This window comes from Macrobrachium rosenbergii, chromosome 36 (assembly GCF_040412425.1).
Source record: "Macrobrachium rosenbergii isolate ZJJX-2024 chromosome 36, ASM4041242v1, whole genome shotgun sequence".
NCBI classification, from domain to species: Eukaryota; Metazoa; Arthropoda; class Malacostraca; order Decapoda; family Palaemonidae; genus Macrobrachium; species Macrobrachium rosenbergii.
In genome coordinates, this window is record NC_089776.1 from 5,951,064 (window position 1) to 5,963,620 (window position 12,557).

The following is a 12,557-nucleotide window of genomic DNA, read 5'->3' on the forward strand; positions in this document are numbered from 1 at the left end:
TTAAAGAGAAATAGACAGGATTATTGTATGGTAGAAGTTGCGTTCCTTCGAGCGATCACTGCTGACGCACGGGAGGGAGGGAGAGAGAGCGGGTTGCTTTGTTGTCTTTTGTCCAATGGCTGACTCACACGCACGTGTGCCCATAGGACCACCATGTGGTGAGGATTGGTGAAATATTGGATGTTTTTAGTACAGTGTAATCAACAGTAAATTCATGTACCATATATAGCCGTACCTCACCATATGACTTGAACTGAAAAATTACCCAAATTGAGTAAAACCTTTGAAAATTACCTAAACGTCCTATAAACCTCTATAAACATCCTCATAATGTCATTAATGTAATACAGTAAGTCTTTCAATAGTATAACATTTTTATTGTCTTTTTAATTAATTTATACATTTCAGTTGATGCTAATGCAAGGAAAAAATAAAAAAATTCATATGTACCTAATAGTAGACCCAAGATCCAGTGTGTTTTAACAGATCTTTCACATTCACAATTGATTCCTGATCCTCTTTTCATGCTGAGAGAGACCAGATTTGCTGAACAGCTTCACCAATATACAGTAAATGTACCTTGTTGTCAAACTTCTGAGTTCCAGAGGTTCTTTATCTCTCACACAGTTGGACTGTGGAACAGTCTCCTTGAGGATGTTGTGCAGTTGCAACCTCAAAAGTTCGAGTGAAAATACAACACATTACTACCCTAAAACAATTCCCCTTGTATTTTAATAGTTTACATTTTTATATATTTATTCATTAATTTGTTCATTCATTTTTTCTCTTTTCTAATAACTGATCTCACCTTTTTTTTTATCTCCTATTACCTTCTGTTACTTCTTTCAAACAAACATCATATTCTTTGGAAGCTTAAATTTCATGTAATGGCCCCTGTGGACTTGTTCCATATGAATGGTTCATGTCCTGAATAATAATAATAGCAGTTGTGTGAAAATCTATCTTCTTTCCTCCCATACATGTATGTAGCATTAATTTAATGTAAGTTTTGTAAAGGGTCTTGTAAGCTCTAAATGCAGCAGTGAATGCAAGAGTACAGGTAAGAATAGCAAAATATAAAAAAAGTACCATATGCATTGCATATGAGTGTGTATATGCCCTTGTCTACTGATTTTATACTGAGCAAGTAGCTACAGTTTTGGGCTGCATGTTAGTTTATCCGTATTAAAAATGTAAAAGACCTTTTTCTGGGTTTTCCGACCTGTGTCACCCGGTGAAATAACCTTTCAGCACTTATTTCTAGGTAAAAGCTATTGCTAAATATACCAGAGAAAAGCTAAAAAGCTAAGCCGGAGTTACTACCCCCGGTGCGAGCTCCATGAAATGGAGTCGTGTATGAGAAAGGGTGAGATTGTCACAATCACAGGCCTCCGCCCTGTAAACCTTCCCAATGTCAAAAGTCCCACCGAGTGAGGTGCCGTTACAAACCCCCGCACCACTCGCGGACTGTAAACAAACCGGCGTCACCTACATTCCACTTTTAGCACGCGTCCGCTGTTGTTGTTCTGATCATGTGTGCGTTTCCCTTGATTGATTTACTGTGGCATCCTCCTTGGATTCTTCACCTAAGTTGAGTACCATCTCTGTTTTTTATTTTAGGCAGTTGAGGCTCCTTAATTCCCTCTAATTTAATAATTAGAGGGATTTATATGCCCGTCTCATCCACCTTCTCCCGACCTCATGTGACCTTCAGTCTCAAAAGGGAATTATGTCGGGGCTTCGTTCCCCTTCATTTTCTTATGTTGTACCCTTTTGCTTATTATATATATTCAATTGGGTTTTTCATATTATTGTTTTTTATCCTTCTCTGGAGAATTTTTGGTCCTTGTCGTTTAGGCTACGAGTTTTTTCCCCCTCGGGCCTATCCGCTATTTATCAATTATTATACGCGTTATGTTTTGGACCGTCACTTCCTCCAGTGCTTGGATATATTATTTGAGATGGTACAGTAATGCTTATCAAGCTTATTTTAAGCCTAGCGCACGGATGTCTTTGATATTTGCGGATTATATCCTTTAGTTTTATATCTGGAAGGTCGGCCATTTTCCCTCCGCGCTCATATCGCGTTGGGCTTGGTCTTCCCTTCTACATATGTTCTTATGATTAGTTAGATCATTATTAATTTTTTGCCTAGGATAGGTTAACTTTAGGCTAGTTGAGTAGATACTATTTCCCCTGGGCTTCCTCCCTCAGCCACTGGCTGTGTTAGGTTAGCCTAGGTTGTAGCTATGGCGATCTCTTCCTTTGCTAGGAGAGAAGGTTTGGTGTGTAGGAGGGTTCATAGTTGGAGCTTCCCTTTGTGTGGCGTTTGGTTAGAGAAGTTGGGCTTGCGCTTCTCCCTCTCCCTGTTTCGGCCTTTCCGTTTAGGCTCTAGAGTCCTAAAAAAGGTTAAGCTGGAATAGCGAGGGTTTCTCGCGTAGCCTACCTTCATCCGAACCACATCTTCGGGTTATTCTCCATCTTTATGTTTACCTCTCTCCTACCCCATTATTCCTTCCTCCCCCCCCCCCCCCTTCCCTCTCCCACCCTTGGTTCGCTTTCATATATTATGTTAACTTACCAAGGCCCGAGAGTTTATCCTGTTCCTTTCGCCATAGCGTTATATCCCCTTCCTCTGCATTGATTGGTCTGTTCTCTCGCTAACGGGTTCCGACCTTACCCGGTCACACCCATCGAGACCTCAGTTGGGGACCGGGGGTGCTCCCACACCCCTGTTTCCCATTCCTTTCTTTGCTTTTGGCCTTGAGAGTTCCCCGTCCTCTCCTCTCTCAGTATCGTTCGTACATGTTCGTCCGATCATAGGGAGAAGGATGGATCTCACGGCGCCCGGAGAGTGCTTACCCACCCCTGGTTGCTACCTTGGATCCCTCGCTCATGGCCTATACCATCCCCCCCCCTCTTAGTGTCAGTACGCGCTTTTTTCCCAACCAAGTGTCGTTCTCAGAACAATATCTCGGGGGGAGAGAATTTGTGTTCATGTTGCCAGTTAGAGTTTCCCACCTGACTGTCTTCCGTTGTTCACACGCTATGACATTTATATTCGTTCTATTCACTTAGAACACCTATAGTTCCCAGTATCTACTCTCCGCCGACTAGCCATCTTTGTGTTTTCTCTGCTAGGTAGTCGGACGTTCTTGTCGCCTTCCACTCCGGTGGGTACGGTGTTTGGTCGGACGGTGCTCACTACACCTCCTCCGCCGTCACCGTATTGGAGTACAGGACTCCCCCGGCTCCAAGCAGAAATATCCACTTTTACTGTTGACCTTTCCCTAGATACATATATATTTATTCATTTTATATATATATATTATGTTATGTTTATATACTACCCTTTTGGGACCTTTCTGTCGCTCCGGATTAACTCCGGCGGTCCCTTTAGGTTATCTTGCATGTTCCAGTAGGCCCCTTAACCTCCCGGTTCGCTCTGGCGGGACCTATCTGGATATTGTTTATATTATATATATATATATATATATATATATATATATATATATATATATATATATATATATATATATATATATATATATATATATATATATATATATATATATATATATATTTATATTTATTACCTTGTAGATTAACTGGCCTTTTGGGACCTTCCCGTCGCTCCGGATTAACTCCGGTGGTCCCTCTAGGTAGTTGATCTTGCATGTTCCAGTAGGCCCCCTTATACTCCCGGTCAGCTCCGGCGGGACCTACTTGGATAACTATTATACTAAGACACTGCTCCGGCATTCCACTCCGGCAGCCCTATCAGCATACTCACATACCGGTCAACTTACAGATGGTGCGTTGTCAGGAGCAGGGGTGCACCGCTGTGCTACATCAAGCCAGCGGGCATGAAGTGTGCAGGTCCCACTCCGGGTGTGTTGTCCACGTGGTGGACCTGATCGTCTGGCACCCTGATGGTTGTGAGGTGTGCTACGCCCTCTACGAACAGGTTCTGGATGAGTCGGTAAGTTAATTTTCCACTTCCAATTCACGTTCACCTTCAGTTTTGTCTCTTATGGATAATTGTTACATATTCTCCCTTTAGGAGGCTCAGTCACCTGACTTTCTCCCCCTTCCAGATTGACCGCAGCTCTCAGGACTCTTCGTTGTCGACCCTCAAGACCTGGGTCAGCGGCTTCGGGAGGAACGTCGGGACAGGAAAACCTTACATCTTCTCTAAGGACGTCTGCAACGTTCTCTTCCCCGGCGCCTGGATCTCAGCTTTGGTTGCGGACGAGTTGGCCGCCCCCTTGATCGCTGGGATCCGGGAAATGACGCAGCCCTCCCAGGAAGAAGTCGCTGCATGCGGAGTTGTCGCCGAGGATGTTGCGGCTCTTAATCTCGACCTAGAGCCGATGAATGTGGACCTGGACTTGCAGGCAGGTAAGGGGGTAAGTGAGGCAGGTGATCTCCTCTTTAGTTCTCCTTCTTCCACTGCTTCTTCCTTCCGAGGATTTGTGAAATCCTCTTGCCTTATGGACAGTGCAAGGTCTACCGTCCCTAAGGTTAAAGTTGTAAAGAAAAAGACCTTAAAGTCCCAGAAAGTCCGCTCCGGGGTTCCCTCGAAGACGTCACGGCCCCCTAGCCCCGTGCCGTCTACGAGCAAGGCCTCTACTTCTGGGAAGGGAGCACGAGCTAAACAAAGTAAGGAGGTTCCCACCCCTCCTTCCTTTGATGCTGAAGCATTTGCAGAGCTTCTTATGAAGCAGTTTGACAAAAGGGTTGACGACAAGCTGTCGCAACTCTCAAGTCAGCTGTCTTCGTCAAATGCTTCCGTGCTCTCGTTGTCAGAAGAGGTTAAGTCTCAAAGGACTTTAATCTCCGGGTTCATGAGTGGCGGAGCGGCCAACAAACCCTTCTCCGTCCCGGACACCTCTAGCCTACCTCCTTTTGATAAAGGAAACCCCTGGCGCCTGACCCTCTTTGCCCCCCAGCATGAGGGTACCCTCACTATCGAGGGCCTAGGCACTCGTAGGCTGGAGAAATTGGAATTCTTCCCTCCTAACCTGAAATCACCTTAGGCAGGTTATGCCAGGCTTACTGAGGAGGCATGGGTTCGGTCCGATAAGGTCCCCAAGGAAACTGTAATCTTCCCGAGGGACCAGGCCCAGTCGGCCCTACTACGGACTTTGTCGGAGTGGCAGGCGGAGAACACCAAACTCACTCCGCAAAAGGTGCCTTTACAATGTTCTCTCTGGGAGAAGTTCTCCCCACCCCTTGCACCTCTAAAGTGGCCTCCCTCACCAACCAGGCTTGTGTAGAGGGTAAGCCCCTTCCTCATCTCCGGGAGACAGATCCCACCTCTCTTGTCTTACCCGGAGATTCTCAGTATTGGGTAGGAGCTCTGGATACCTTCACGGTGACTCGGCTGGACCCTGACTGCACTTCTAACCTCTTCAGCGAGCAACTCCCTAGGATCCCGGAGTCGCTCCTGAAGGCTGAAGCTGAGTCTAAGGACAGACTCAGTAGGTCCTTAAACTCTCTGACTTTGGCAAAGGCAACATCAGTAGTATATAGCGAAGATGCGCTATTCCAGGTACTGACGAAATCTCTCTTAGGGAGTTTTCAGCAGGACCTGTATGACTTCGTCAAGGCCCGGTTGAACTGCCGGAAACACATCTTTTCAGCAGCCTCCATCCGTCATGAGCCTAACAGGCTCATATAAAGCTCCATCTGGGGAGCTAACCTCTTCCCCCAGGAAGAGGGGAAGAGGTTGATGCAGTCCTAGCTGAGGCAACTAGGGCCAACCAGAGTCTCCGCTCCCGATGGGGTTTATCCTTTAAGAGGAAGCAGTCTGAGCCCGCCGGAACTCATCCCAAGCCAGGGAAAAAGTTCAAAAAGTTTAAACGGCTCCCGACTCAGACTGTCTTGCAGGCTGTCCAGGTCCCCGTCCCTGGTCATCCTTCAACCTCCCAGCCTCAACCTCAACCTCAGTATGTGCTGGTCCAACCAGCCCATCAACCTCTCGCTGCCCCTTCATACGTCTCCTCCCCAGCTTACAATGCTTCTTTTGAAAGCCAGGGTGCATTTCGGTCTATCCAAAATGCAAAGGAACGAGCTAGGGGGGTACTTCCGAGGTAGAGGAACATCCCGCTCCTCCTCCAGAGGAAGGGGAGGCAGAGGCTCCAGAGGAGGCAGACCCTCTCCCGCCCAGTGAGATATCTCAGGTAGGCGGGAGGTTATACCATTTCGGGACCAGTGGAGCTTCAGTCCTTGGGCCCAGAGCATAGTCTCCAAGGGACTGGGGTGGAGTTGGGACAGAAGTCCTCCCCCCCCCCAGTCAGGTTCCATCAATTACCCTCCAAGGCTCTGAAGGACTTTGTGAAGGATCTATTATTAAAGAGGGCAATAAAGAAAGCGAGACATCTGAAATTTCAAGGCAGACTGTTCAGTGTTCCAAAGAAAGGTTCCAGTCAGCGAAGAGTAATTCTAGACTTGTCCCGTCTAAATTCCTACATTCAATGCGACAAGTTTCAAATGCTTACAATCTCGCAGGTTCGGACCCTACTGCCCGTGGAACCGTAACCACCTCTATAGATCTTTCAGACGCCTATTATCACGTCGATTGCGAGAAGGTTCTCTCCTTATCTGGGGTTCAGACTAGGAAATCAGGCATACTCATTCAGGGTCATGCCATTCGGTCTCATTATAGCTCCCAGAATCTTCACCAAACTGGCAGATACGGTAGTTCAGCAACTCCGGTCTCAGGGGATCATGCTAGCCGCATACCTAGACGATTGGATTGTTTGGGCATCCAGCGTCAACGAATGCTGGAAAGCAACAGCCATAGTAATCGGCTTTCTGGAATCACTGGGCTTTCAGATAAACAAGGAGAAATCCCGCCTAGTGCCGGAGAGTCGCTTTCAGTGGTTAGGAATCCAATGGGACCTGTGTGCACACAGACTATCTCTTCCGCCGGCCAAACGGAGAGAAATAGCAAAAGCAACCAGACAGTTCCTCAAGAACAAGAAAGCTACCCGTCGTACCCAAGAAAGAGTCTTAGGTTCTCTTCAGTTTGCTTCAGTGACGGATCTTCTTTTGAAATCCAAACTGAAAGACATAAACAGGGTATGGCGGAGTCGAGCCAATGTCAGGTTCAGAGACAAAATATCTCTGATTCCGCCGATTTTGAAAAAGAGACTCCGGCCTTGGACGACTGTCAAGAGCTTATCGAAGTCAGTGCCTCTTCAGTTTCCTCCGCCATCACTAGTGATTCACACCGACGCTTCCCTAAGTGGGTGGGGAGGATACTCCCAACACAAGAAGGTAAAGGGGACTTGGTCTACCATGTTCCGCCAGTTTCATATCAATGTCCTGGAAGCTATGGCAGTCTTTCTAACCCTGAAGAAACTGCGTCCGAACAATCTGATTCATATAAGATTGGTCCTGGACAGCGCAGTAGTAGTACACTGTTTAAACAGGGAGGTTCCAAGTTGAGCCGGATCAGCCAGGTTATGATAGCAATATTCTCTCTAGCAAACAAACACCGGTGGCATCTGTCTGCTACCCACCTTGCAGGGGTCCGAATGTCATTGCAGACTCCCTATCCAGGACAACTCCGCTGGAGTCTGAATGGTCCCTGGACAAAACTTCATTCAAATGGATTTGCAATCAAGTTCCGGGTCTCGAAGTAGATCTCTTTGCAACAGAATGCAACCACAAACTACCTTGTTATGTTGCTCCCAACCTGGACCCTCTAGCTCACTCCACAGATGCAGTGTCCATAGATTGGAACAACAAGGAAAAGGATCTACCTCTTTCCTCCAGTAAACCTGTTACTGAAAGTCCTTCACAAGCTCAGGACATTCAAGGGTCAGATAGCCTAGTAGCTCCAAACTGGCTGAAGAGCAACTGGTTTCCACTTCTTCTAGAGCTGAAGCTTCAGTGTTTGCAAATTCCCAACCCGAAACTGACGCAAATAGTACAAACTCAGACTGTGTCAGCTTCCTCAAGAATTCAGAATGCCCTGGCTTTGTGGATTTCATGAAGTTTGCAGCTCAGAAGGATGCTGATATTGATCCTATTAACACTTTGTTCCTAGAATCAGATAAAAGGAATCCACTCTTAGACAATATGACTCAGCAGTTAAGAAATTAGCACTCTTCTTAAAAGAATCTGAAGCTACTGTAATGACCACTAATTTAGCTATTTCATTTTTAGGTCATTATTTGAGAAAGGTCTGGCCTCAAGTACCATTACTACAGCAAAATCAGCTTTGAAAAGATATTTTACACGGGTTTAAGATTAACTTAACAGACTCTTCTTTTTCGTCTATCCCTAAAGCCTGTGCTCGTTTAAGACCAGTAACCCGCCCACATTCGGTTTCCTGGTTCTTAAATGATGTTCTTAAGTTAGCCTCAGAAATAGATAATCATAATTGCTCTTTCACTAACTTATTGAGGAAGACCTTATTTTTGATTAGTTTAGCTTCAGGTGCTAGAATTTCTGAACTGTCTGCCCTGTCTAGAGAACCCAATCATATTGATTTCCTTCCATCAGGTGAAGTGTTGCTAGCTCCTCACCCCAAGTTCCTAGCTAAAAATGAAGATCCTCGAGATAGGTGGTCTTCCTGGAAGGTCATCCCCCTCCCACAGGACCTGTCTTTATGCCCAGTCTTTACCTTGAAAGCCTATTTAGACAGGACCTCACATAACTTCCGGGCCTCTGTTTGTAAGGGAAGGGGAGGAACTATCTCTTTGAAAGCCATTAGGCAACAGATCCTGTATTTCATTAAACATGCAAACCCAGATTCAGTCCCAAAAGTACATGACATTAGAGCAGTGGCCACCTCCACTAACTATTTCCATTATATGAATTTCGAGGATCTTTCAAAATACACGGGGTGGAAGTCTCCCGTTGTGGCGGAATTCAAAACCACAAAAAAAAACAGTACACAACACTCACCCTGGTCCTCGGTTGCTGGAAGATGGAGTAAGGCGTCCACGGTCACCAACACAGCACACAAAAAAACACAAACCCAACCAAAACAGAAAAACACACAACTCACGAACATACAGCAACAAGAACAGCACACTAACAAGGAAAAACAACAACTCTGAATCAGCGCACAAACAAACTGTTTTTAGACCAAAAAAACGACTGACCGGCACTAGCTCTGACTCAAAACTGCCTTCAAAATGAAAAAATCTCACATATATTCCACAGACAGACAGCACCGTAAACAAACTAACGACCTCATCCCTCTTCCAACAACCGAAGCACTCTCTCTCTCTCTCTCTCTCTCTCTCTCTCTCTCTCTCTCTCTCTCTCTCTCTCTCTCTCTCTCTCTCTCTCTCTCTCTCTCTCTCTCTCTCTCACAAAACGTTGGGAAATGCTAAATAAAAACAAATTTATTCATCCCTCTATGTTTCTCCCCCTTTTAGCATTTCCCAACCAACACCTTTCACACCTCTTTCAAATCGCCTCTTTACGCAACACCCACGGATGCTCACTAGCAGGTCCTCTAGATCGCGTTGAGGGCACGCAATCATTCTCTCAGAATCATTCTCTCTTCTAGCAACATTCAAACTCACATCTCCTCCATTCTCTCTCAGATTCACGCTATCTTCTTCACTATTACCACTCTCAATTTCATCCACAATCTCATCTATACCCTCTAACTCGTTCCCAAATACCTCCCCCAATTCTTCAACTAACCCATCCCATTCGCTCATTGACCTTTCCAATTCTTGCAACGATTCATTCATGCTTTCAATCACTCGTATATTACTGCTACGCTCTCTTACTCTTACACTTTCGCTCACCTCCAACCGTTCACTAACCCCTACACGTTCAGTCAACTCAGTTATATCAAACCCGCATATGCTATACGTTCTATCCATACCATCCCATTCATCCGTATTACACGCTTTATCACTCATTTCCACTTTGGCACTCACACCCCTATCACACAACTTACGACCATTCAGTTTACTTACGTTCTTCCCTTTCTTACGTTTTTTACCATACTCTATCAAAACAAATTGCTGATCCTCATGCAACAACCCCTCACGTACATGCATCACACGCACCGCTTGCATCCTGGAGGATCCACCCATTTGAACCCCCTTCACACTCAGTTTCCCGAATTCGCTGTCGCAGTCACCCTCTTTCGTCTGCATACACTTGATACATGCCCTTCCATTCCACATTCGACACACTTCGCTCTCGGTTCTGAACACATTCTCGCATAATGCCCATTCTTACCACAGTTGCCACATATTACATTCACTCGGGTACCCCTACAACCATTAGCAATATGACCCACCTGTCCGCACCTGTAGCATTTAACCCCTATCTTTCGTGACACTCCCTTACCAAATGCCGGTTGCCCACACCAAACACGCTCCCAAAGCCCACCTACACTCATTCTTTGTATGTCCTTCCTTTCCACATCTAAAACACTTCGCTCGACTTCCACTCATCGACCTTCCCTTTGTACACTACTATCCCTAACCCGTCCAACCCGTTGTTCCTTACAAACCCACCATTCATCCTCACTGGCACCTCCACATTACTTGCTCTTACACTCCTATCTATTACACTATCGGCCATTCTCATTGGGCCCCTCAACACTGCATCCCTAAAGCTTCCAAACTCTGGTACTCTCTCATCTACCCCAGCCCTTACACTTACACTTCTGCTCTCTTTTATAACCCTGTCAAGCTCATAATCTTCTACAATTTCCAAAATTTCTCCCCAAGTCAACCTTTCATTCGTCCATCTTTTCTTCTCCTTCCGCTTCAAGTTCACAAATTCTCTAACTCCATCTGGCACTGTCCCTAACAACTTCCGTACTAACTCCTTACATTCATCTATCCCATCATCCCCAAACTTCTTCCTTGCCAACGTCTCAGCCTACAAGCATACAGTGACAAGGTTTCCCCAGCTTTCATTCTTGCCTCATCAAATTCATTCTTCCTCTTATACTTAACACTCGCTTTCATACGCCTCGCTTGCTCAACTAGTCTATTTCTGGGGAGAGACCTGTGTCACCCGGTGACCCTCCCATGATTCCTTCTTTTCCCCCCCCTTGTAAAATACCATTCCAGGATGGGGTGCTAATGTGGAGTGTGGGTGACGCCGATTTGTTTACAGTCCGCGAGTGGTGCGGGGGTTTGTAACGGCACCTCACTCGGTGGGACTTTTGATATTGGGAATGTTTACAGGGCGGAGGCCTGTGATTGTGACAATCTCACCCTTTCTCATACACAACTCCATTTCATGGAGCCCGCACTGGGGGTAGTAACTCCGGGTTAGCTTTTTAGCTTTTCTCTGGTATATTTAGCAATAGCTTTACCTAGAAATAAGTGCTGAAAGGTTATTTCACCGGGTGACACAGGTCTCTCCCCAGAAATAGATTTTTCCTTTGTCAAAATCCTTTTATCGTAAAGTGAATTATCATAAGGTGAATTATCGTAACTCGAGCACTCCCTGGGTACCTGAGTATTTTAATAGTTTCGTCACAAAAAGTGCATTTAGTCATGAAAATTAGATGAAAATACAGTAATTAGTGAATATTTCCCAGTGAAAAATACCATGAATGAGCGAATTTTTAGTGCATAATGCATATATATGTTCCAAAGAGAAATCTGCGAATAGGTGAGTCTGCGAATCACGACACTACGAATATGGGGGGTTTACTGTATACCTAATCTTAGCATCAAAATCCCTAATTGCCAAAAACCACGTAGCTCTCTTAGGAGAAAGATCCGGTTTATTAAAAAGATCCAACAATGGCTTATGATCTGTAAGAACCTCAACTTTGTTGCCCAACAATAACATCTTAAAATGAACCAAACTAGACACCACTGCAAACGCCTCTTTGTCTGCTGTGTACATAGACATCTCATTACTCCCTTGCATCTTAAACTTCTTACTGTAGAACGCGATAGGATGCAATTTACCTTCAAATTTCTGCGTAAGGCAAGCTCCTATGCCATCGTGACTGGCATCTGTCACCAATGTAAAAGGTTGCTCGAAATCTGGAAACTTCAGCACCGGGTGACTCATTAAAGCCTCTTTAATTTTCTGAAAGGCCAACTGTTGGCCTTTCACCCCACACAAACTGCACATCATCCCTCAACATGTCTGCCAACGGAGACAATAGTGTGGAAAAACCTTTCACAAATCCCCAGAAAAATCCTGCCATGCCCAAGAAAGAATGAATCTGCTTCTTATTTTTAGGAGTGGGAAAATCCATGATCACCCTAACCTTGTCCCCATTTACCCTGACACCTTCCTTAGAAATAGCATGATCCAAATATACTATCTGCTTCCTCAAAAATCACACTTGGCCAATTTAATCTTCAAACCCGCTAACCTAAGTCTTCTAAGAACCTCCCTAAGTACCTCTAAATGTTCCTCTAGAGAATCAGTGGCAATCAAGATATCATCCATGTACACATAAACATACTGCACTTCCCTAACAAACCATGGAAAACTGTATTTACCAATCTCGTGAAAGTCATAGGGCTACTCAACAAACCAAACAGCTTCCACATAAACTCATAATGTCCCTTCGGCAAAGAAAAAGCAGT

At 45.2% G+C, this 12,557-nt stretch overlaps 1 protein-coding gene across 1 annotated transcript in view; it reads left to right on the forward strand.

The window, feature by feature from the left end:
* Positions 1-12,557, forward strand: part of LOC136856568 (uncharacterized) — a 121,832-nt gene that overhangs the window by 94,142 nt on the left and 15,133 nt on the right. The window lies entirely within an intron of this gene.